The 23,824-nt window shown below is 43.1% G+C and overlaps 1 protein-coding gene across 1 annotated transcript in view; it reads left to right on the top strand.

Moving 5' to 3' along the window:
* LOC114656996 (uncharacterized) overlaps positions 1-23,824 on the top strand; it is a 146,344-nt gene that overhangs the window by 27,211 nt on the left and 95,309 nt on the right. Inside the window, exon 2 of the mRNA XM_028808697.2 lies at positions 9,816-9,956. The gene's annotated coding sequence lies outside the window, so the exon portion shown is untranslated. The remainder of the gene's footprint in view (positions 1-9,815; positions 9,957-23,824) is intronic.

Below are 23,824 nucleotides of genomic sequence, written 5' to 3'. Positions count from 1 at the left end.
TTGCACTGTCGTATTGTATTGAGGATGACTTGTGTTCTGTTCTGTGTATTGTGCTGTATTTTTTTTGACACCCACCGTACACCCAACCTACCTGGAAAGGGGTCTCTCTTCAAATTGCCTTTCCCGAGGTTTCATCCCTTTTTTTATCCCCTGGGGAGTTTTTCCTAGTCTTCTTGGAGCACAGGTGTTGATATAGAGAACAGTTTGAACATCCAGTGAACACCGCATTGCAGTAGTCAATCCTACTAGAAATAAATGCAGGAATTAATTTCTCAGAATCTTGCTTATTAAGAAAGCGCCCTAATTTACCAACATTTTTAAGATGGAAGAAACCTGATTTGGATCAACTTTGTAATATGCGCTTTAAATGACATGCTAGAGTCAAAGAGAACTCCGAGATTGTGGGCTGATTCAGTAAAATGAATGGTGATTCCAACTGAGCTAAATGATGACAGAATTTTGTTGTGATCAGCGTCACTCCCTCCAACAATTAACATCTCTGTGTTTAAAGACAAGTCGTTCTCATCCATCCACTCCTTTAATTCACTAACACAACTAATTAAAGACAACATTGGAGAAAGTTCATTTGAAGTCAATGAAGATTTAATGAAGAAAAGAATCAAATGAGAGGCCAGAATCCTTAAAAACAGTGCTATTAAAATGAAGTCTCAACACACTGAAAAGGTTTGGGGCAGCCACCCGTGTTTTGTCCCTGGGTGTAAAAGGTTTAAAACAAACAAGAGGATGCTCTCAGGTTGAGTTCCCAGATTGAACTGAACTGGTTTGGAAAGATGGAGGCTTTATATGCTGTAAACCGGAAGTGGTGTCATTTGACCGGAACAGGAAGTGACATCAGTCTGGGTGCCAGAACAGGAAGTGACATTAAATCAGGCAGGGTTTCCCATATTTGGTGTGCAGAGATAACAGAAATAGGCTTAGAGCACCCCGCTACCCGCTGGCCTAGCGGGTAATCACCTCCACTTGGTCCACTTAGTTCGCTCCTAGTCGCACGTGCGTGACAAGGGAAAAGGAGTTAATTAGCAGTGAAAACTGGTCACTGATTAGGAGAAGGGTTAGAATGAAAACCTGCAGCCACTGCGGCCCACCAGGCCTGGAGTTCGACACCCCTGTCTTAAGAGAGTCAAGGCTGTGGGGGGCTATCAAAAGGCAAGGCCTGCTAAAGCCCATTGAAGCACTCCTTGTGTGATTTTGGGCTACACTAAAAATAAATTGAATGGTATTGTATTGTTAACGGACCCCCATAGTACCTCAACTAGCAGTGTCACCCTGCATCTGCTCCTCCAACTCTCTGCTGTCACCTGCTGGTACCGGTCAGACTGCAGTTCCCTCTAACTCTCGCTGCCAACTCCAAAGCACATAATGGTCGCCTGTCCCTTCAGCGCTCCGTTTCCGCCTTTTCACAGCTCACTGATAGTCTAATCGGGGGCTCCACCACCTCTTCATCGGAGATGCCGTTCAGAGAGAGTCCCCCAGTAACCATTCACGTCCACACTGACTCACACCACATGCATACCCAATGCTGCTCCGTCTTCCAATCGTTTTATTCCTTTTGGAGGGGGGTGTCGCCCCCTTGACCTGTCAGTCTCCGAATTTGCATACAGCAGCTGGCCGTTTCTCTCCTTTACCTGATTGGATGACTGGAGTCTCCACAAACCTCCAACTCTGAACACTTCTGCTGGTAGCGTTGGCTGTGTCAGTGCCAAGCTCTCCTCTGAGATGCCCACTCATTGTACCTGCCAGTGGATTTCACTTTCTTTTTTTTTTTTTTTTGCAGCATCTTGAAGTTCTTCTACATGGTGAATTTCTTTTGAATTTGGCCTCTCTTAATCCGCTCGCTGTAGCAGGTTCACCTACACGCTGCAGAAACACTTCAAGATAAAACTGTGAGATAGCAGAAGGTTATGGGAATGGAAGGGGAATCCAAATAAACAAACAACAGTTTAAAAGAGGAATAAATAACAAAAAAAAAACAAAGCTGTGGTGTGAACTTCCTGCAAAACACCCGAACCTGAAGTGTGAAATTAAGACAACGAGAGGCTCGGACCGCACAGGAAAACAAAAAAAAAAAAAACAGAGAGGCCTCGTTCAGTCTGCTGATGGCTTCTTTTAACTGTAACAGGAATTTCACTTCAGACACCCATAGCACAGAGTACACTTTATAGCGCCTTTCCATCGTGAAAACATCCCCGGTGAGATTGTTACGGAACAGCATTGTAGACCCTCTGCAGTTTATCTATCATGGGGGTCAATCATGTCATCTTTCTGCCCGCTCCCATCTGGAGAAACGGGGCAGCAGGTGAAGATCTGAGTTCTGGTGTTCTTAAAACTTGTTTTAACTGAGGACCCAAGTAAGAAAACCAACACCCTACTGGGACCCATTATGACCATAATGACAGCAGAGCCATACATACAATCGGACAATACAAGACTACTCGCTCTTTATATAGCACCCTTCAATGAGTTTGAATAATTCTGAGCTAAAATACAAACACGGAGTCAACTAAGAGCTACAGTCATATGAAAAAGTTTGGGAACCCCTCTTAATTCTTTGGATTTTTGTTTCTCATTGGCTGAGCTTTCAAAGTAGCAACTTCCTTTTAATATCTGACATGCCTTATGGACACAGTAGGATTTCAGCAGTGACATTAAGTTTATTGGATTAACAGAAAATATGCAATATGCATCATAACAAAATTAGACAGGTGCATAAATGTGGGCACCCCAACAGAGATATGACATCAATACTTAGTTGAGCCTCCTTTTGTCCTCTAGACGATGTCCTCCTATAGCCTCTGATGAGTGTCTGATTCTGGATGGAGGTCTTGTTCACCATTCTTCATACAAAATCTCTCCAGTTCAGTTCAATTTGATGGACAGCCTGCTTCAAATCATCCCATAGATTTTCGATGATATTCAAGTCAGGGAACTGTGACGGCCATTCCAGAACATTGTACTTCTCCCTCTGCATGAATGCCTTTGTAGATTTCGAACTGTGTTTTGGGTCATTGTCTTGTTGGAATATCAAACCCCTGCGTAACTTCAACTTTGTGACTGATGCTTGAACATTATCCTGAAGAATTTGTTGATATTGGGTTGAATTCATCCGACCCTCGACTTTAATAAGGGCCCCAGTCCCTGAACTGGCCACACAGCCCACCCCACAGCATGATGGGACCTCCACCAAAATTGACAGTAGGTAGCAGGTGTTTTTCTTGGAATGCGGTGTTCTTCTTCCGCCATGCAAAGCGCTTTTTGTTTTGACCAAATTACTCCATTTTTGTCTCATCAGTCCAAAGCACCTTATTTCAAAATGAATCTGGCTTGTCTAAATGAGCATTTGCATAAAACAAGCGACTCTGTTTGTGGTGTGAGTGCAGAAAGGCTTCTTTCTCATCACCCTACCATACAGATGTTCTTTGTGCAAATTGTGCTGAATTGTAGAATGATGTACAGATACACCATCTGCAGCCAGATGTTCTTGCAGGTCTTTGGAGGTGATCTGTGGGTTGTCTGTCACCATTCCCATAATCCTGCTCATATTCCGCTCCTGTATTTTTCTTGGCCTGCCAGACCTGCTGGTTTAACAGCAACTGTGCCTGTGGCCTTCCATTTCCTGATTCCATTCCTTACACTTGAAACTGACAGTTTAAACATCTGAGATGTTTTTTTGTAGCCTTCCTCTAAACCAGGAGACTCAACAATCTTTGTGTTCAGATCTTTGGAGAGTTGCTTTGAGGATCCCATGCTGTCACTCTTCAGAGGAGAGTCAAAGGGAAGGAAGCACAACTTGTAATTGACCACCTTAAATACCTTTATATCTCATGATTGGACACACCTGTCTATGAAGGCTTAACGAGCTCATCCAACCAACCAATCAGCATTGAGCAGTGACAGGCATTCAAATCAACACAATGACAAAGGGACCCACATTTGTGCACAGCCAGTTTTTCACATTTGATTTAATTTCATACAACTAAATACTGCGTCACTAAAAATCTTTGTTCGGAAAACACCGCAGTACTCAGATGTTCCTAGGAAATGAAAGACATACCACTGTTATCTTTATTGTTGAAAGGAGAGTCAATTATTATGCAGGCTGAGAGGGCTTCCCAAACTTTTTCATATGACTGTAAATACAGAATGGGTGCATAAATAAACATAGACTTGTTAAAGCCCATAGAGAACAAGGTAGAACTGATAAAACATCAACAGAAAATCCACAATACCAGTCCATTAATTAACTGATGAACTGCGGCCAGCTGACAACGGAGGACATGAAAACAGGAAAAGAGAAAGTCAGACGCAGACAGAGTCCTGGAGACCTCGGCCAACTGGCTGCCTGCCCGCTCCTGGGCTTTCTTATAGGGGAGTCGGTGCTGCCCACCCAATCCGACGGGAGACTCTTCTTTATCCGAAAAGACTTGAGGAGAGCAGCCTGGCAGTAGGGAGTGAAACCAAAGGAAGTAAAAAGTAAACAGAGATAAAAAAAAAGGGCAGTAACTTTTTTGAACGTTCCAGATATGAAAATGTAAGTAAAGCAAAACAGCTCTGTGAACAGAATGTCGATAACTCAGGTACATAATACAAAAATAAAATGGTTTCAATTATTTTATGTGAGTTTTATATACTCTTTGGGCACTGAATTCAATTGTGACAACTGTTTTTCTCCATCACGTAACTTTTCTTTACAAAACACATTTTTAGCTGTCAATTACAGTTGTTTTTATTGTATTCACACTTTAATTTATGAAACGTTGGTATATTATTTCAATGATAATGTGCTGGAATGTAATATTTTCTCATTTCCAAATCTACAGGGGATGTTGATAAAGTTTCCGCACTTTTATATTTTCGTTAGAAGGCGGGAGGAGTAATAATTGGCCATTAAAAAGTCATTGCAACGCTGGGAAAATTGCGTCGCAAACGAAGGTGACTATGTGGGAAAGTGATGTAATTTATTTTTTGACATTCTTAATAATAGAGTTTTAAAAAGCGCAGAAACGTTTTTAACGTTCCTCGTATAGGGAGAGGGGTAGTAGTACAGTAGTAGGGGTAGTAGGTTTACTGTTGTGAGTATGCGAAACAGAGTGTATTCTTGTATTATTATTGATTTGTCAGTTAGTTTCATTATTTATTTATTTGTTACACACGACCTGTATCTTATGTGCACTGTGCCATTGTGATATTCTTTTAAATTTATCTACCGGGGGATGAAAGAAAGTAGAAAGGGCGTTGAAACAAGTCTGGAAATATTGTGAGAGGTCTCAAGGTTACTCATACACAGTTGTGGCACAGTGTGAGTCTAACATTCCAAGAGACAGGAGATCAGGAAAGTCCTTGTGCCAATCAAGTAGGAAAATGCTAGATTTAGAGCAACGTTCAGGAAAAATCCAAAGGAGTCCCATGAACGCATGACTGCAGTGAGTCGGCCGCATCACCCTACAAAGTAAAATTTTGGATCAAGAAGTTTAAGTGGGGTGGAGAGTCCATTGAAGATGACCCTCACACTGGGCAGCCTGTGGAAGCAACTTCCATAAAGATGTGCAAGAAAGTCAAGGATTTCATTTTGGCAGGCAGATGAATTATGGCTTCCTGAACAGCTGGAGAAATGGGCATCTCAGCAGGTAGAGTTTGGAAAATAATTCACGAAAAGTTGGACACGTCAAAGATCAGTGCAAGATGGCTTCCAAGAATGCTGACACCATGTCAGAAGACCACGAGGCTCCAGTGCTGTCAGGAGAACTTAGAGATGATCCGTGAAGACCAAGTGAATTTTTTTCATCGTTTGGTGACTGGACATGAGGCTTGGGTCGATCACAGAGATCCTGAATCCAAAATGGAGTCAATGCAGTGGAAGCACAAGTCATCCACAACTGCAGAAAAAGTTCCAGATAATGAAAAATCTGCAGGCAAAGTCATGGCAGATCTCTTCTGGGATATCGAAGGACTTTTGCTTCTGGTAGTTCCTGCCACACAAGACAACCATAACCGGTGGTGAGTTACGCCAACACGATGAGTGTATTGTGGGAGTCAATCAAGGAGAAAAGACGAGCAAAACTTACAGCAGGTGTGAGGCGTCTTCATGACAATGCGCCAGCCGATTCACATCTCACATCAATCACAGGCTGCCATTAGTAGAAAAAGTAGAAATGACCTGGCGTCCTCAGATTATTTCCTGTTATAAGTTTTGAAGAAATCTCTCCGTGGACAGCAAGCGATGAAGATGTCAAACATCCTGCTTTGAAGGTCAAACAGAAGATTTGTTTTCAAAGGGGTTAAACAAGGGTCTCCAATATGTCGCTCGCGAGCTACCAGTAGCTCGTCACCCCTCTTCAAGTAGCTCGCCAAAGGGTTAATGAATCCTACATAAATTTGTAAACTTGATTAGTCATATTAGGGGTGGGCGATATCACGATCCACAATCTGAACTGAAATCTCTCTTTTCAATGTGGCACACACTTAAGAGAATATCCGGACTCAAACGCATCAAGACCTAAGAAACAGTTTATGTTAAATATCAGACAAAGTTGAATTCAATTGTTCTCTCGTTCGCTAGCTAAGTGGAGTTAAGGAACACGCCCCGAACCTGGCGAGTGAGTGAGGAGAGACTCCCACCCCGGCCCATTACGTGTTTCTCAGATTCGCATCTATAAATCAGTACCGCAAGTGAGCACTGATACGTAGCGAAATGATAGAGAAGTTGCAAAATCAACCGGAATGTTCACGCAAATTATAGAAATAACCCGATCTAAATACGTTAAGTAGGTCTCTCGTTTAAACTGGACAGACAAGCAGACAGTGGATTCACTGCACATTATCGTTATAGCAGTGTTCCATTACTGGTAAATAAATAATCTTTAAAATGTAAACTGTGGAGGTTAAAAATCCAGAATAAATAAATCCATACAATTGAGGTTAAAACATAGCTGGGATCTTCTCGAAAAATCTCAGCCCCTGGGGCTTCCCTTTAAAACTGACATCTCCTCCACTTACCCCGCACGGGACCTTGCTGTGGAGGAGACCCCCTGTGACGATGTGGGTCATCTGGTGGCAGCGGTGGGATTAGCTGGCAGTGGGGACAGAAGAGCAGGAGACAGTACAGCAAGCGGGATTGGTGCCAGATTTTAAAAGAACCCACGGACCAAAGCTGGAGGAGGACATTTTAAAGGACTGAGCTTTTTAATGGACATTTGTTCATTATTTGCTTTTATTGTCATTTTAAAGTTCTTATTCTTTTAATGTCCTGTTTTTATAAGGGGGAGGCTTGGGTTGGTTTTAGTGCTTTTATTAGTTAGTGATTTTTAGTGCAGTGGTAGTGTGCCTGAGCTGTGGACCTGGGCCGCCAGTTGCACAGGGATGGCAGTGGCATGGAGCCTTCCAGTGCAACTGGAGCTTATGGGGGGTGGAATGTGATGTAGCGGGTCCACAGCTCAAGTCAAAAAGGCCACTTTTTAAATATATAGTCACCGCACTCGTGGCTTAGAGAGGGGGCATGGTATGTGTGGCCGGAGCAGGTTCCCTGGTGATGCGTGATGCGGACGGTCCTCACTTAGGTGCACAGGCGAGGAGATGTCCGCATCCGTAATTGATGCCGGGAGCTCCTAATTGCCACATCTGATCCATGTCCCCGTACCTGAGGCGGCTAGGAGGGGATGGAGAAAAGATAAGAGAGAAGAACGGAGATTAAGGAGAAGAAGGCTGGAGAAGTGGGGAACCCGATGCAGTCAGGGATCGGAGGCCTACCGGACTAGTATTGAAGGAGCTGCATTTTGCTGGTAGGTCGACTCCCCTGTTGCGGAGCCTGGAAGGGAGAAGCAGGGGAGCAGCCGGGTTAAAGAAGTATGCACCGGATTTTTGAAAGAAAGACTGCTTCCAGCCGTTATTTTAACCTCATTTTTAAAAAGGATTTATTCATTGTGTTTTTAACCTCCACTAGTTCACTCGTCTGCGGTGGGCTGGCGCCCTGCCCGGGGTTTGTTTCCTGCCTGGCGCCCTGTGCTGGCTGGGATTGGCTCCAGCAGACCCCTGTAACCCTGTAGTTAGGATATAGTGGGTTGGATAATGGATGGGTGGCTGGATAGTTCACTCGTTTTTATCGGATTATTTATTTAATGACTTATTTTGATGCACTGCACTTTACTTTGATTTTGTTGGTTTTAATAAAAGCACTTTACACTTTTTTGCACCATCCCCTTGCTTCATTGTTGTGCCTCACTGTCCAGCTCATTGGTGACATTACCGACATCGTCCTCCTCCTCCCGACTCTGGCTCCTCGAGTAGTGGCTGCAGGCTCCTCTTATAGCCCACCTGGAAGTGATAAGTGGCCTAATTCAAGCTGCACCTCCAGGTGTGGCTGCATTACAGCTCACATGGGCTCAGGAAGCTGTGCAGCTCCCCCTGGTGGTGGCCACGGAGCCCAACAGGGATGATCTCCGGTGTTCCAGAATTGTGGCCCATATGCAACCCAAGGGGGGCTGCCACCGGGTGTTCTGGGGGAAGAAATAAGCCTCCCATGGCTGCTACCCCGGATTCAGTGTCAAAGGGGTGTCCCGGCCAGGAGTGGGTCCTGGGCGTCTACCACAACACATAGACAATAAATATTTCACTACTTTAAAGGGAGAGTACAATTAATGAAAAGTAAACAAAGTCAACAGAAATAACAGAGAAACAGGAAAATTAATAATGATTCAAGGTGAAAAAAAATAACAGGAACAAAAATAATAAAGCCTGGAATTTAAACCCTGGTGGTATTATAACACAAATCTTTCCAACGTATTCTAGCCAGACCTTCCCGGCTTCAAAGGCTTTAACTGCATCTTCTGTTTCAATCCTCTACACCAGTTCATGTTCTGTGGGGACCGTCACCTGTCCGTTTACACTGTCCTGTGTCACGTTGTCACGTTTGCTGCTTTTGGACCAGACGGGGCTGCTGTTGCCATCCTTGGGAGCAGAACCCTCTAAGTCGGGGGCCATCAGAGAGGTTTGGCCTGGGTGGCTCTGATCTCACCGACTCATTTTACTTGTCAAGACAATACAATACAATTTATTTTTGCATAGCCCAAAATCACTCAAGAAGTGCTGCAATGGGCTTTAACATGCCCTGCCTCTTGACAGCCCCCCAGCCTTGACGCTCTAAGAAGACAAGGGAAAAACTCCCAAAAAAAACCCTTGTAGGGAAAAATTGGAAGAAACCTCTGGAAAGGCGGTAGGTTGGGCATGCAGTGGGTGTCAAAAAGAAGGGGGTCAATACATCAAAATACACAGAACAGAACAAATCCTCAATACCCTTCCCTGCATTTCGCACACAAAGCTGACACACGTTTACAGACACATCCCTCCTTCATTCCTTGACACTCCCCTCCAGTGACCCACACATTCACGTCACACATGTTAGGTCAACTCAGACCTGTCACATCTCCACAACCTAAGGAGTCATCAAGCGTCTGTTGTGCTGAATTCATCCCATTATCATTCCAGGAGAGCGAGATGAATTTTAGAAAGTGATATTGTTGTCCTTTGGACGATTCACTGCAGGTCTAGCCATTCAGATAACTTTGACTAACGAGCCAGAAAGCGGCCAGCAGCCACATTTCTGAGGGAGGATGGCTGTGAAGTTTCTGTTGAAGCAGTGCCAACGCGACTAGCCAAGTGAAACTTCTCTTTCACTATCAGCCCAGTGCAGTGACGATAAACAAATTCTTTCTTTAATTAGTTACTGTTTCACTGTGTTATTAATAACAAAACCAAATCTGATTGTATCTTTGACTTCCCCTCATTTTCACCTTCCTTGACAGGTTCAGCGTACTGAAACAGCAAGAACTGTGGGAGGAAGGACTGAAGCACAGAAGCGATCAACGGTTAAAGGCCCTCGAAGGGAGCGTCTGTTAGCGGCTGGACTGCTGTCGGCCCCTGGAGAACTACTTGGACCTCCTCAGGTGAGACGCTGTCTTCGTGAGCTCAGCTCACCGGACTTTCTGGCTTCTCACTCTTCTCCAGTCCAGTTGCCATACTGTTCAACGCTGCTTTGTGCTCTCGTAGATTCACCCGATCTGCTTTGATTTTTTTGTTATCAATATTTGAGATGCTGTTTTGGGAGTGCAGTGACCCATGAATCTAACTAACTGGTTAAGTTTATTTTTTATTTCAAATCATTTTTTAGCATTATTAAGAACAAATAATGTTTACCTGTAGTGCCATTTTGTCTTCCTATATTGACAATGGTTGCTATTCGGTTATTAGGATGACCAGGGGCCTCATGCATGACGCTGTGCGTAGAATTCACACTAAAACATGGCGTACGGACAAAAGCTGAAATGTGCGTATGCACAAAAAAATCCAGATGCATAAATCTATGCGTACGTCAACTTCCATGTACTTCCACTCCAAAAATCCTGATCAGTGTGAACAGTAACACATGCGCACACACCTGCTGCCCCACCCGAACTCCTCCCAGAATTACACCTCTTGCAAATATGCAAATCAATATAAATAGCCCTTAAGCTTAGCATTCTGTGAAAAGGCAATGGCAAAAGCACGGGAGGAAATAGAAGAATTTCAGCGAATATCAAGTGGAAGCAAAGGAAAAACGTACTATTTGTTGGTTTACTTTAAACAGTGATATAAACAACAAAAGGAAGTTGATCGAGTGACATAGAGAGTCGGCGAAACTCGAAAGCTCAAGTTCACAAAGTCGCACAGTGCCCGAAATAAAAAAGTTGTCACATATCAAAGTCGCCATGAAGAGACGAGTCGTAGCCCACCGTCTGAGTGTCATATGAAAGCTTATTCGGGTACAGAGAAAAGACAAAAAATAGGGACACAGTGGGAAAAAAGCTCGAAATGTCAACTTTAATCTCAAAATTTCCATTTTAATCACGTAGTTTATTTTGTCATTGCGTGACCTTCGATGAAATAATTTATTGCAGCAGTCCTGTCTCTTTCAAACGTACTAACCCCCAGATTCCTGTCCTTCCTTTTCTTTCTCCAAGTAACCAATCACCACACAATCAGCTCTCTAATAGACGCTAAGCCATCTGCAAGCTGAGAACGCTGATTCTTCAAAACTTTTAAGGAACATTAAAATATCTTCATAGTACGTGTTTAATTATTCTGTCCATCTATCCATCCAGTGTAGTGCCAGCCCCAGCAAGAATACAGCGCGAGGCAGGAACAATCCGTGAACGGAGCACCAGTTCCTCGCTAGCGCTGTGCCACCGTGTCCTCACATGTTTAATTATTAACAATATAGATTATTTAAATGATGTTAACATTTTATCTGTATAATATAATAAACATATTTTGCTGCATTTCATCTTAAAAATGATATCGTCATCATATGTAAATACGTGCTTTATAAAGTGGCTCAGGTTGTGTAATATTATAACTGTATCGCAAGTTTACAGTGAGGTAATTGTACTAATAAGTACAAACAGTTCTACAAGGAGCACTTGATGGACTGATTGAGTGCGTTTAGAGTTCTTGGGATGAAACTGTTTCTGAACCGCGATGTCTGTACAGGAAAGGCTCTGAAGCGTTTGCCGTATAGGTGCAGTTCAAATAGACAGCATGGCTGAGGCAGTGTGTGCTTGATGCTGTATACTGATAATTCTCTTACCGATCAGCTGCTGTAGAGCTGTGATTCACACTCAGATACAGTGATATAAATACTCCAAGTGGTGCACTGAGAGGAACAATGTTAAAGAAGCTACGGTATTTGGAATAGTTTGGCCATTCCGTGCACCTTTATATTGTTACAGGTTAATTACAATCAGATGCCTTAAACTAATAAATAATATGCAGTTAATTTCAGTGTATATGATAAAGCCGCGTCAGGGATGTGGATCTAAAAAAGAAAGGGAAACCACACTGGAACAAAAACACTGCTTTGACGCTGGGTGCCGGCAGTTTGCAAAGCCGAGCGGAGAACTTGCGTATGCCAAGGATTAAGCTGGCGTGAAAATGTGCATGACTTTACACCAAGTTTATGTTTTATACATCACGATTTAAGCGTGGAAACGGGAGTACACAACATTTTTGTGCGTACGCACCGTTTATACATGAGGCCCCAGGAGTGTGGGATATGTGACATCATTCCAAAGGTCAACACTTTCTGATTGTCCAAGTGTTGTGATTGTGGCACCACAAAATAACAAAAATAGGCAAATCCTTCAAAAAGATTAGAAAACCAAACAGTGTGTATAGAAGTCCTTTACAATACAATACAATATAATTTATTTTTGTAGAGCCCAAAATCAAACAAGAAGTGCTGCAATGGGCTTTAGCAGGCCCTGATTCTTGACAGCCCCCCAGCCTTGACTCTCTAAGAAGACAAGAAAAAACACCCAACAACAACAAAAAAAAAAACACTTGTAGAGAGAAAATGGAAGAAACCTCCAGAAAGGCAATTCAAAGAGTGACTCCTATCCAGGTAGGCTGTGCATGCAGTGGGATTCAAAAAGAAGGGGGTCAAATCAATACAATACACAGAACAGCGCACAAGTAATCCTCAGTACAGCATAAAAATAAAAATATTACAAGTACGGAGCAGAATTGAACAGTAGATGATATCACAAAATATGATTTGGATTTGTTTAGAGTCCTGGAGACCTCAGCCATCAAGCTGCCTCCTCCTATTGGCCATTCCACAGCTGAGTCAGTCCTGGGCCAGCCAATCTTATGAAAGGACCCCTCTACCCGATGATTCCTGTGATCCTCCATCAGGGATGACTTTACCTTAGACAGGCAAAACAACTTGGCAGGTGGGCCGTGGGCACTAAGTGCCACATTTGAGTACCGAGAAGAGAAACAGAATACGTGAGGATTAGTAACAAATTCTAACTATCATGTTACTTATGTTTTAGTGCTAATGACTAACAACAGAGATGCAGTCTGTACAGTTAATCAGCAGCTCTAGTCAGGGTGTGCTAAACTGAAGTAGTGAGTCTTTAAAAGCTGAGACCGAAGGGGCATCTCTTATAGTAGCAGGCAGACCATTCCACAGTTTAGGGGCCCTGTAACTAAAAGCTCGACCTCCCACTGTTATTTTATTAATACTTGGAACCATAAGCAGACCAGCATCTTGAGATCTTAATATGCGCTCTGGTTTGTAAGTCATGATATGTTCAGACAAGTAAGCCGGACCTCTGCCATTTAATGCTTTATATGTTAATAGGAGGATTTTGAAATCTGCCCTAAACTTAACCGGGAGCCAGTGTAAGGATTTAAGAACTGGAGTTATGTGTTTGTATTTTCTTGTTCTTGTAATAATTCTTGCCACAACATTTTGGATTAATTTGAGGCTATATAAAGAACAATTTGAACATCCAGTGAACACCATACTTTAGCATTTGGGATGGCGGCCGGAAATCCTAACCCTAACCCTAACCCTCCTTCACCAAGGTGCTGCTGTGCCTGGACCAGGTCAGATCCTCTGTGACGTGGACATCCATCTATCTGAAACTGTCCAGGAGTGCTGGGTGGTGGTACCTCAGCTGTTTCCCCCAAAGTCTACAATTAGCTCCTCTGTCTTGCTGACATTCAGGTGGAGACCGCTCTCCTGACACCTGACTGGTGGGCTCTTCACTTCATCCACATGCAGCCTGCTCGTTGTTGTTAGATATCAGGCTCACCACAGCTGTGTCACCAGTGACATTCGAGTTGTGTGCAGTTGGGCGGTTGGACATGTGGAGGACAGCAGGACATAAAGTGTACAGACCTCTTCACATCTCTGGTATCCCAGCTCAGAAGTGAAACTGAGATCCTCGGGTGGGCAGAAGTTTGATTCTCCTGCATGGCTCATGTGTTAATTGTCTCGTATTGTAATTCTGGTGTGCGAGGCTGTGCTGCAGTGTGGGATTCTGTAAATAGCTGATGTTCATGTTGTCATTTCCATCTCTGTGTTTAATGTCCTTTCCGTTCTGCCATTTACCTCTGTTGGAGTGTTCTCTGTGGCTTGCAGGAAAGTACTGTCAGTCAGTCACCCGATAATTTACATTTTTATCTTTGATTTTTTCTGACACTCTGGAGATTGCTACTGTGTAGTATAAAAGTGCAAGAAAAGTGACTTGAGGGGTCATACAAAGTAATAGGCAATGACGAGGACCAAAAAAGATGCCAGCTTGTGGTCTGGTGGGGACAACGAACACTGATCCAGTCAAGGGCCGCGATGTGTGGACCATCTGAGCAAACTGTAACTCCATCTTGTGATGGTGTTTGAAGACCAAATTTAACTGAGGGGTCAAGGATGTGAGAGCAGCTAGGGGGCCTCAGGCGACCAAAGGGAAAGTTGCAGATCATGTTCTGCCATAAGATCCAGGAGAGCTGCCTGTCAGGAAGATTCTTTTCAACAATTTCTCCACCGATGGACATATGGCTCAGTGTAGGCCAGGGGTGTCGAACAACTCTGGGCCTGGTGGGCCACAGGTTTTCATTCTAACCCTTTGTGATGATGTGTTGTCCTGCTCCTTGCTCCCACTTCTCTTCAGGGAGCCACTCGAACCCAACGCTGTTGATAATGTAAATGGATGAGCTGGACAATGAGGACACCAAAATGAAACAAGAGGAAGGTGCAAAGTGCTTTTATTAAAAACCACAAAGTTAAAACCACAAAGTGTTCAAAACAATAGTGCAGTGGACCAACAAACAAACAGTCAATAAATAATCCATAAAACGGGTGTAAAAAGTGGAGGTTAAAATCCAAAGTCAAGGAGCTGTCCTTTCAGAAAAAAATCTGTTCCTTCTCCTTCTACCTGGCGGCTCCCCTGCTCATCCCATACGGGCCTGTCACCTGTCACAATCTGTCACCGCAGGTGCAGCTGACCTTCCATCCTGGTCCTGTAGCCCTCCATCCCCTGGCTACGTGTAGCTCCCGCCGGACCGAGACTCGGGTTCACGCTAGGGATCAGCCTCCCAAGCCTCCCTGACTCCCGCTACCTTCTGTGGCGACTCGTCCTCGCCACATGGCCATGGTGCCGCAACTGACCTTCCCTCACAATGCATGCCATGTGTCTCATTCAGGACTCCATGAGCAACACAAAGTCAAATCAACGGTACCCAAGGATTTTCCGGAGAGGCACAGTACCAAAGGAGTCCAGTCTTCGTCTCAGGTCACTGGATAGCGTCCATGTCTCACAACCATATAGCAAGACAGGAAGCACCAGGACTCTAAAGACTTGGACCTTCATCATTTTGCATAGATATCAGGAGCATCACACACCCCTTCCCAGCGACCTCATGACCCCCTATGCTCTCCCAATCCATCTACTGACTTCATAGGAAGAGTCACCAGAGACATGAATGTCACTGCCGAGGTAAGTAAACCTCTCGACAAGGTCGACACTCTCTCTGCAGACAGACACACTGCTGATGGCCGTGCCCAAGAGGTCATTAAAGGCCTGGATGTTTGGTTTATATCAGGACACTCACACGCCCAGACACTCAGACCCCTCGCTCAGTGTCTCGAGCGCCCCGATCAGAGCCTCCATTGACTCCGCGAAGATCACAGCATCCTCAGCAAAGTCAAGATCCATGAATCTTACTTCACCAACAGATGCCCCACAGCCGCTGGACCCCACGACCTTACCCAACACCCAGTCCATACAAGCATTGAACAGAGTAGGAGCAGAACACAAACACCTGACGAACCTCAGAGGATCTGCCTCCACTCTGCACAGCACTGACGGTACCAGTGGACAGGCCGGCCAAGATATCCTGTAACCTTGGGGGGATCCCACAAACAGCAACAACAACATTTATTTATATAGCACATTTTCATACCACTGCGGTGGGTTGGCACCCTGCCCAGGATTGTTTCCTGCCTTGTGCCCTGTGTTGGCTGGGATTGGCTCCAGCAGACCCCCGTGACCTTGTGTTTGGATTCAGCGGGTTGAAAAATGGATGGATGGATGGATGGATTTTCATACCAATAATGCATCTCAAAGTGCTTTACATGATGAAGAAAAGGAAAAGAGACAAAGTAAGAATTAAAATTAGGGAACACTAATTAACATAGAATAAAAGTAAGGTCCAATGGCCAGGGAGGACAGAAAAAAACCAAAAAAAAACTCCAGACGGCTGGAGAAAAAAATAAAATCTGCAGGGGGTCCCAAGGCCATGAGACCACCCAGCCCCCTCTAGGCATTCTACCTAACATAAATGACCTCAGTCAGTCTTCATTGTATTCAGGGTTCTCATGGAAGAACTTGATGATGACAATCATGTGGACTTCTGGCCTTTAATCCATCAATGTAGGGACATCACGGTGCTGTGATCAAGTGGTGGTGGTGCAGGTCGCCACCACAGAAAACCAGAAAAAGAGCATAAGACAGAGTAGGGGTTAGTATGGATTTTGGGGCCACCATGAATAGTAATGATAATTAATTGAATATACAGAGCATCAGGATTAAGCTAAAATGAAGTTATGAGAAAGCCATGTTAAAGTAATGAGTTTTCAGCAGTGCGCTCCACTGTGTTAGCCTGGTGAATTCCTATTGGCAAGCTATTCCAGATTTTAGGTGCTTAACAGCAGAAGGCCGCCCGCCTCACCACTTCTTTTAAGTTTATCTCTTGGAATTCTAACCAGACCCTCATTTGAAGATCTAAGGTTACAATTTGGAGTGTAAGGCCGGATTTATACTTCACGTGACGCGACGCATGCTGCAGTGGACGCTCCTGCTACAAGCATTGTACAGTAATCCCTCGCTACTGCGCGGTTCACTTTTCGCGGATTCACGACTTCGCGGATTTTATATATAAGCATATCTAAATATATAACACGGATTTTTCGCTGCTTCGCGGGTTTCTACGAACAATGGGTCTTTTTACTTCTGGTATTTGCTTCCTCAGTTGGTTTGCCCAGTTGATTTCATACAAGAGATGCTATTGGCGGATGGCTGAGAAGCTACCCAATCAGAGCACGCAGTTAAGTTCCTGTGTGTTGCTGATTGGCTCAGCGACGGAGTGCTGCATTAACCAGGAAGTCTCATCTCACTCATTCAGCATAACGTGCTCTTGCTACTGCATTCAGGGGATTATCACCTTCATCGTCATCATTTTTACTGCGCAGCATATTCATCACCATCATCACGTCATATATAGCTACGTGTACTTTGCTATACAGTAAGTGTAAACTTATCTACCGATTTCATATTGCTTAGCAGTTGTCCCTGTTATTAATAGAGTAAAGGGTGGGTTGTAAACAATACAGGGAGGGTTTAAAAACGTCCAAATACACGTTAAATAGTTACATAAATATGGTGTCCCTACTTCGCGGAAATTCAGTTATCGTGGTCAGCCTTGGAACCTATCTCCCGCGATAAGTGAGGGATTACTGTACTGTTTATACTTGCGTGCGTACTTTATGGAAATCTGGAGGAATCCACCAGGTGGCAGTTGAGATATCATCACGGGGAGAACAGGTTCGGCTTCGCTGTGTTGTGAATTGCCTGGAACACCCATTAAATTCCAATGACACCTGTTATGGTGTATAAAATCTGTACATTTTGGTTTCCATTATATTTTGTTCAAGACAAGACAACAGATGAACTAAGACAGATCTAAGCAGGTTTCCTCACACCTCACGTTCAAACAGCTGTTTCCTACATTGAAAGGAAGACATTCTATTTTACAACCTGGGGAAGGATGCTGAGCTGACACCCCAGGCTATTGATTACTTTATGGATGGACATCTATGGCCTGGGAAAGGGAAACAGGCAATATCAAAGAACTTTATTATCTGGGAAAGAGTTTGAGCAAAATTCATCAATCACATTGACAGCCAGCCAATCAGGTTCATGTGTTGTGTAACCAAGGCATGATATTTCATAATAAATATGCCTTGGTTTGGAAGAGGAGCAGAAGGAGAAGAAGGAGGAAGAGGAGAGGAGGAAGAAGAAGGAGCAAAGAGAAGGAGGAGAAGAAGAGGAACAGACGAAGACGACATTGGTCGTCAGAAAGGCATCATGAACATCCATTGATAAATCAAATGCCTCCCTGGGACATTCATCCTTGTCATTTCAACTTTTTCGTAAGCTTTTCCTAAAGACTATATATATTCAGACTTTCCTATCAGTACTTATTTTCTATTCTTTGTTCCAGTGGTATTATTATTATTATTCTTGTAATAAATACCATGCTGCTTTTAACTTTCTATGCTTTCTTTTAATGTCTAGAGTGATTGAATTAATAAGATAGATTTCTTGTAGCACCTGGTGTAGCCAGATTTTTGCCATTATTTCTGTGCTGCGAGGTTTATAAGGCTGAGAGTGAGAAGCGCCACTCAAAAGAAGGGACAGTATGAGAAGAAGATATTCTTGGCTGATAAATGGCCTATAGTCAAGGATACTAAGTCTTTGTTTTAATATTTTCTTGGAGACCAAAAGTAACATTTAGGTCTGAGGTCTATTTAAAACATCATATGTTGTCCGTGCCGATAATAAGTAAGTCTCTTGAAGTGCTGAGTGACAGGCTGATGTGTGGTATAAAGTGCAAAGGGTTAATCAGCGTGTGTGTGTCATTCATAGGGCACTGTTGTGGTTAGGGTCTGTGTGTGTGTGTTTATGTGTGTGTGTGTTCATTTTAAAGTGCAACAGTAGACCAACCCGATAACGAACCTGACGAGAACTTTTACCCTTGAGAAAACAGGTAAAGGGTAAGTAGAGGAAAATACTATGATAATACAACACCTTACTGCAATATCTCTGAAAAGGATGTTTAATGATTAAATCCGTCAGTCCATCGGGAATATGTAACACTTGAATATAAAAGTGCCACGAATGCATCTGTATGTTGGCATTTTGCTTCACCACTTCGAACCATTCATTAAACATCGAAATGCGCACACCGATCTCGTAGGCTTTCTGTCACATGTAGATAGTAACCAGAGACTCTGACGTCACATTCCAACTTTTGCCACACTGCAACCCCCCGACTTTTTGCTGGTACTGCAACTCGCGCAGTAATTTCGTGTTAGTTTCTGAGGACCTGCTCAGAGGACGCATCAAATGAATGCTGGAAACGCGTGGCAGCCATGATGTGGGCGCGTACGCATTCTGAGCGTGAAGTATAAATGAGCCCTTAGGTGTAAGACATTCTGAAATATAACATGGAGCAGATTATTGAAGGCTTTATAAACCATAAGCAGTATTTTAAAGTCAATTCTGAATGACACCGGTAACCAGTGTAGTGACGCTCAGACTGGGGTAATGTGTTTGGATTTTCTTTTCCTGGTTAGGGTTCTAGCAGCTGCATTCTGCACTTGTTGCAGTCGATTGATGTCTTCTTCGGGCGGTCCTGAGAGGAGTGCGTTACAGTAATCTAGCTGACTGAAAACAAAAGCATGAACTCATTTCTCAGCATCTTTCAATGATATAAGAGGTTTAACTTTTGCTATGTTTCTTAAGTGAAAAAATGCTGTCCTAGTGATCTGATTAATATGCGATTTAATATTCAGGTCACAGTCAACAGTTACCCCTAAATTCTTTACCTCCTTCTTGACTTTTAATCCTAATGCATCAAGTTTATTTCTAATATCCTTATTATATCCATTATTGCCAATCACTAAAATTTCTGTTTTCTCTTTATTTAGTTTGAGACAATTACTAAACATCCATTGAGAAACACAAGTAAGACATTGGAGGGTCAGTGAATCAACAGAGTCGGGGTCATCAGGTGCTATTGATAAATACAGTTGGTGGCGCAGTGGGTAGCGCTGCTGCCTCGCAGGAAGGAGACCTGGGTTCACTTCCCGGGTCCTCCCTGTGTGGAGTTTGCATGTTCTCCCCGTGTTTGCATGCGTTTCCTCCCACAGTCCAAAGACATGCGGGTCAGGTGGATTGGCGATTCTAAATTGTCCCTAGTGTGTGCTTGATGTGTAGGTGTGTGTGTCCTACAGTGGGCTGGTACCCTGCCCGGGATTGGTTCCTGCCTTGTGTTGGCTGGGATTGGCTCCAGCAGACCCACGTGACCCAGTGTTTGGATTCAGCAGGTTGGAAAATGGATGGATGGATGGTCGTCAGCATAGCTGTGGTAGCTCACGTTATGCCCCAAGATAATCTGACCTAAAGGAAGCATGTAAATCGAAAAGAGCAGCGGACTTAGGATAGAGCCTTTTGTGGACCACCATATATGTCTTTGAAGTATAATTACCACAACTAACAAAGCAGGTAGGATTCAAACCAATTGAAGACCCTGCCAGAGAGGCTCACCCATTGACTAAGGCGATTTCTAAGAATACCATAGCAGATCAGTTTAAATACCTAGGGGTAAATATCACAAGTAAACATTAAGCTCTTTATCAACAAAATTTTGGCGTCTGTATGGACAAAATTAAGCAAGACTTGCATAGATGGTCAACCCTTCATCTCACTCTAGCCAGAAGAATTAACATTGTTAAGATGAATATCCTTCCTAAACTTCTGTTTTTATTTCAAAACATTTCAATATATATCAATAAATCGTTTTTTAAACAGTTGGATTCAATAATAACCTCATTCATTTGGAACTCAAAACACCCACGTATCCAAAGAGCGACCCTACAAAGACCTCAGGCAGAAGGTGGCATGGCTTTACCTAATTTTCAGTTTTATTACTGGGCAGCAAACATACAAGCCATAAAAACCTGGACACAAATAAATGAACATACACAGGCTTGGTCTGCAATAGAAGTAAAATCCTGTAGTACTTCTTTATATTCCCTGCTCTGCTCTCCAATAAATGAAAGTTATCGCAAATATACTAATAACCCAATTGTGCTTTACTCACTCAGAATATGGAACCAAATTAGAAAGCAGTTTAAGATGGAAAACCTTTTATCAGTGGCACCTTTGCAAGAGAACCACCTCTTTCAACCTTCGCAAGTATATCCAGTTTTTAATACCTGGAAAAGTTTTGGGATTAAAATGCTCAGAGATCTTTATATAGACAACATATTTACATCTTTTGAACAATTACGTTGAAAATTAAACCTCCCAGCTACACATTTCTTTCACTATCTTCAAATTAGAAATTTTGTTAAACAGAAACTGCCTGATTTCCCCCACTTCACACCCTTCACAATGCTAGAAAAAATACTGCTCAATTTCGAGGAAACAAACACCATTTCCGCAATATATAAAATCTTATTAGAGTCCCTACCTTTCAAAGATCCAAGAGGACATTGGGAAGAAGATCTCTTAATCAATATATCAGAAAAGGAGTGGAAGGTAGCAAAGCAGAGAATTCACTCGAGTTCTATATGCGCAAAGCATAGAATTATTCAACTAAAAATTATATATCGAGCTCATCTGTCTCGCTTAAAACTGTCCAAAATGTTTCCAGGGCAAGATCCAACCTGCGAATGCTGCAACCAAGCTCCTGCCTCACTGGGTCACATGTTCTGGGCCCGCAGCAAACTAACATCATTTTGGACAAAAATTTTTAAGTGCCTTTCAGACAGCCTTGGTATCACAATTCCCTCCTAACCCACTAACAGCTGTGTTCGGTGTTCTTCCAGATGGACTTGAATTGGAGAAGGACAAGCAAACGGTGATTGCATTCACTACACTTTTGGCACGCAGACTTATTTTGTTAAATTGGAAGAATCCTAATTCTCCTCTGATAAGTCAGTGGGAAACCGATATTTTATATTATTTGAAATTGGAAAAAATCAAATTCTCAGTTAGAGGATCTGTACAAAATTTTTTCAAAACATGGCAGGATTTAATCAATATTATTTTATCCATCCATTTTCCAACCCGCTGAATCCGAACACAGGGTCACGGGGGTCTGCTGGAGCCAATCCCAGCCAACACAGGGCACAAGGCAGGAACCAATCCCGGGCAGGGTGCCAACCCACCACAGGACACACACAAACACACCTACACACCAAGCACACACTAGGGCCAATTTAGAATCGCCAATCCACCTAACCTGCATGTCTTTGGGCTGTGGGAGGAAACCGGAGCACCCGGAGTAAACCCACGCAGACACGGGGAGAACATGCAAACTCCACGCAGGGAGGACCCGGGAAGCGAACCCGGGTCCCAGGTCTCCCAACTGCGAGGCAGCAGTGCTACCCACTGCGCCACCATGCCGCCCAATATTATTTTAGAATAAGAGAAATAACTATTACCACATTTAACTCCCTTCTCCATCTCTTATTTACATAGATATTTACTTCTCCCTTTCTTTTGTTTAATGTTGTCTTATTAAAAAGCCTTAAGCAATTTTCCTTTAGCTAAGCTCTCCTTCTCAGGGGTGGGGTTTGATTAGTCTTCAAATTTGTTGGGTTATAAATGGATCTGTTTGTATGGAATGATTACAATGAAAATTAATAAAATAAAAATATTAAAAAAAGAATATTGTGATCACTGGTATCAAATGCGGCACTCAGATCTAAGAGGATGAGAACAGATAAACGGCCTCTGTCTGCATTTACTCCATTATAAACATATTAAACTCTTTCACCAGGACAGATTTACCTGATTTATATAAAAATTTAATTATTTGACGTTATTGAGTACTTTAACGAGTGCAGCTTCTGTATTGTGATTTGTTCTGAAACCCGAATAAAACTTACCAAGAATAGCAGGTTTATTGAGGTTGTCATTTAACTGCATAACGACTGTCTTCTCTAGAATTTTACTTAAGAAAGGCAGGTTAGAGATGGGTCTAAAATTTTCTAAAGCAGAGGAGTCGAGATTATTTTTCTTCAGCAGGGGCTTAACTACAGCAGTCTTCAGACAGTCTGGGAAGACCTAATGACGAGTTTACTATGTCAAGAATATTATCAATTAACACGCCTGATAGTTCTTTGAAAAAATTTGTTGGTATTAGGACAAGGACACAGGTGGAGGGTCTCAGTTGAGAAATTATTTAATATAAATCAGGTAAATCTATCCTGGTGAAAGAGTTTGATTTGTTTATAATTGGAGTACTGGGGCAAAAGAGGATCAATGTTGGGGTGATGTACTATATTGTTTCTAATATCATTAATTCTTTGATTAAAAAAATACAGGAACAATTGACTGCGGTGGGCTGGCGCCCTGCCCGGGGTTTGTTTCCTGCCTTGCGCCCTGTGTTGGCTGGGATTGGCTCCAGCAGACCCCGTGACTCTAGTTAGGATATAGCAGGTTGGAAAATGGATGGATGGAGGAACAATTAAGGACCCCTGCTCTAATTATTTCATCACATTGCTTTAGAAACTGCAGCTCACAGAGGCGCAGTCACAAGTTTGGGGGAAAATTCAAAGGGCCTGTCAGGAGCCACAAATTCAACGTCTGATCAAGAAGAGGACGTGAAAGAAGTAAAAAAAAACAAAAACAAATTAATTTAGCAGATTCTGATCAACAGCAGAGGTGAGAAAGGAGGAGGGGCTACAGTAGCTGAAGATGTGGCTCCCGAGCTCTCGTTGGCTTTTGTGTTTGTTTATCGGAAAAGTCTAGCCAATGAGCGAATTTCATTTTTTTTTTTTAATGTTGCGTTCAAGATCTGTCGGACTGACAGGAAAATGCGAGAACATTTCACGTGAACAGCCGCTTATAGTGGAAACACTGATAAGGAGAATTCACAGGAAACAATAATACACGAATTTTTTTCGTTAAAAGAGGGGGTGGAAGCACCCGTGACGGTCATTTTGAACGATTTTGAAAGGTGACAGTCCGAAGATCCGGGATGAAAGGTATTCGCCGTCTCATTCAGACTTTTAATATGTCTAATTAACTTTTGAAAGTTTCTGAGCCCGCCGCGTTGCTGTCTATACGTTGTTCCTTAACCCCATACCAAACCCCGACGGGGATCAACAAAGGTTTGGACCGGGTTCCGACTTTTT

Source organism: Erpetoichthys calabaricus, chromosome 9 (assembly GCF_900747795.2).
Source record: "Erpetoichthys calabaricus chromosome 9, fErpCal1.3, whole genome shotgun sequence".
NCBI lineage: Eukaryota > Metazoa > Chordata > Cladistia > Polypteriformes > Polypteridae > Erpetoichthys > Erpetoichthys calabaricus.
Note: the sequence above shows the minus strand (reverse complement) of the source record. Positions and strands in the feature narration are given on the sequence as shown.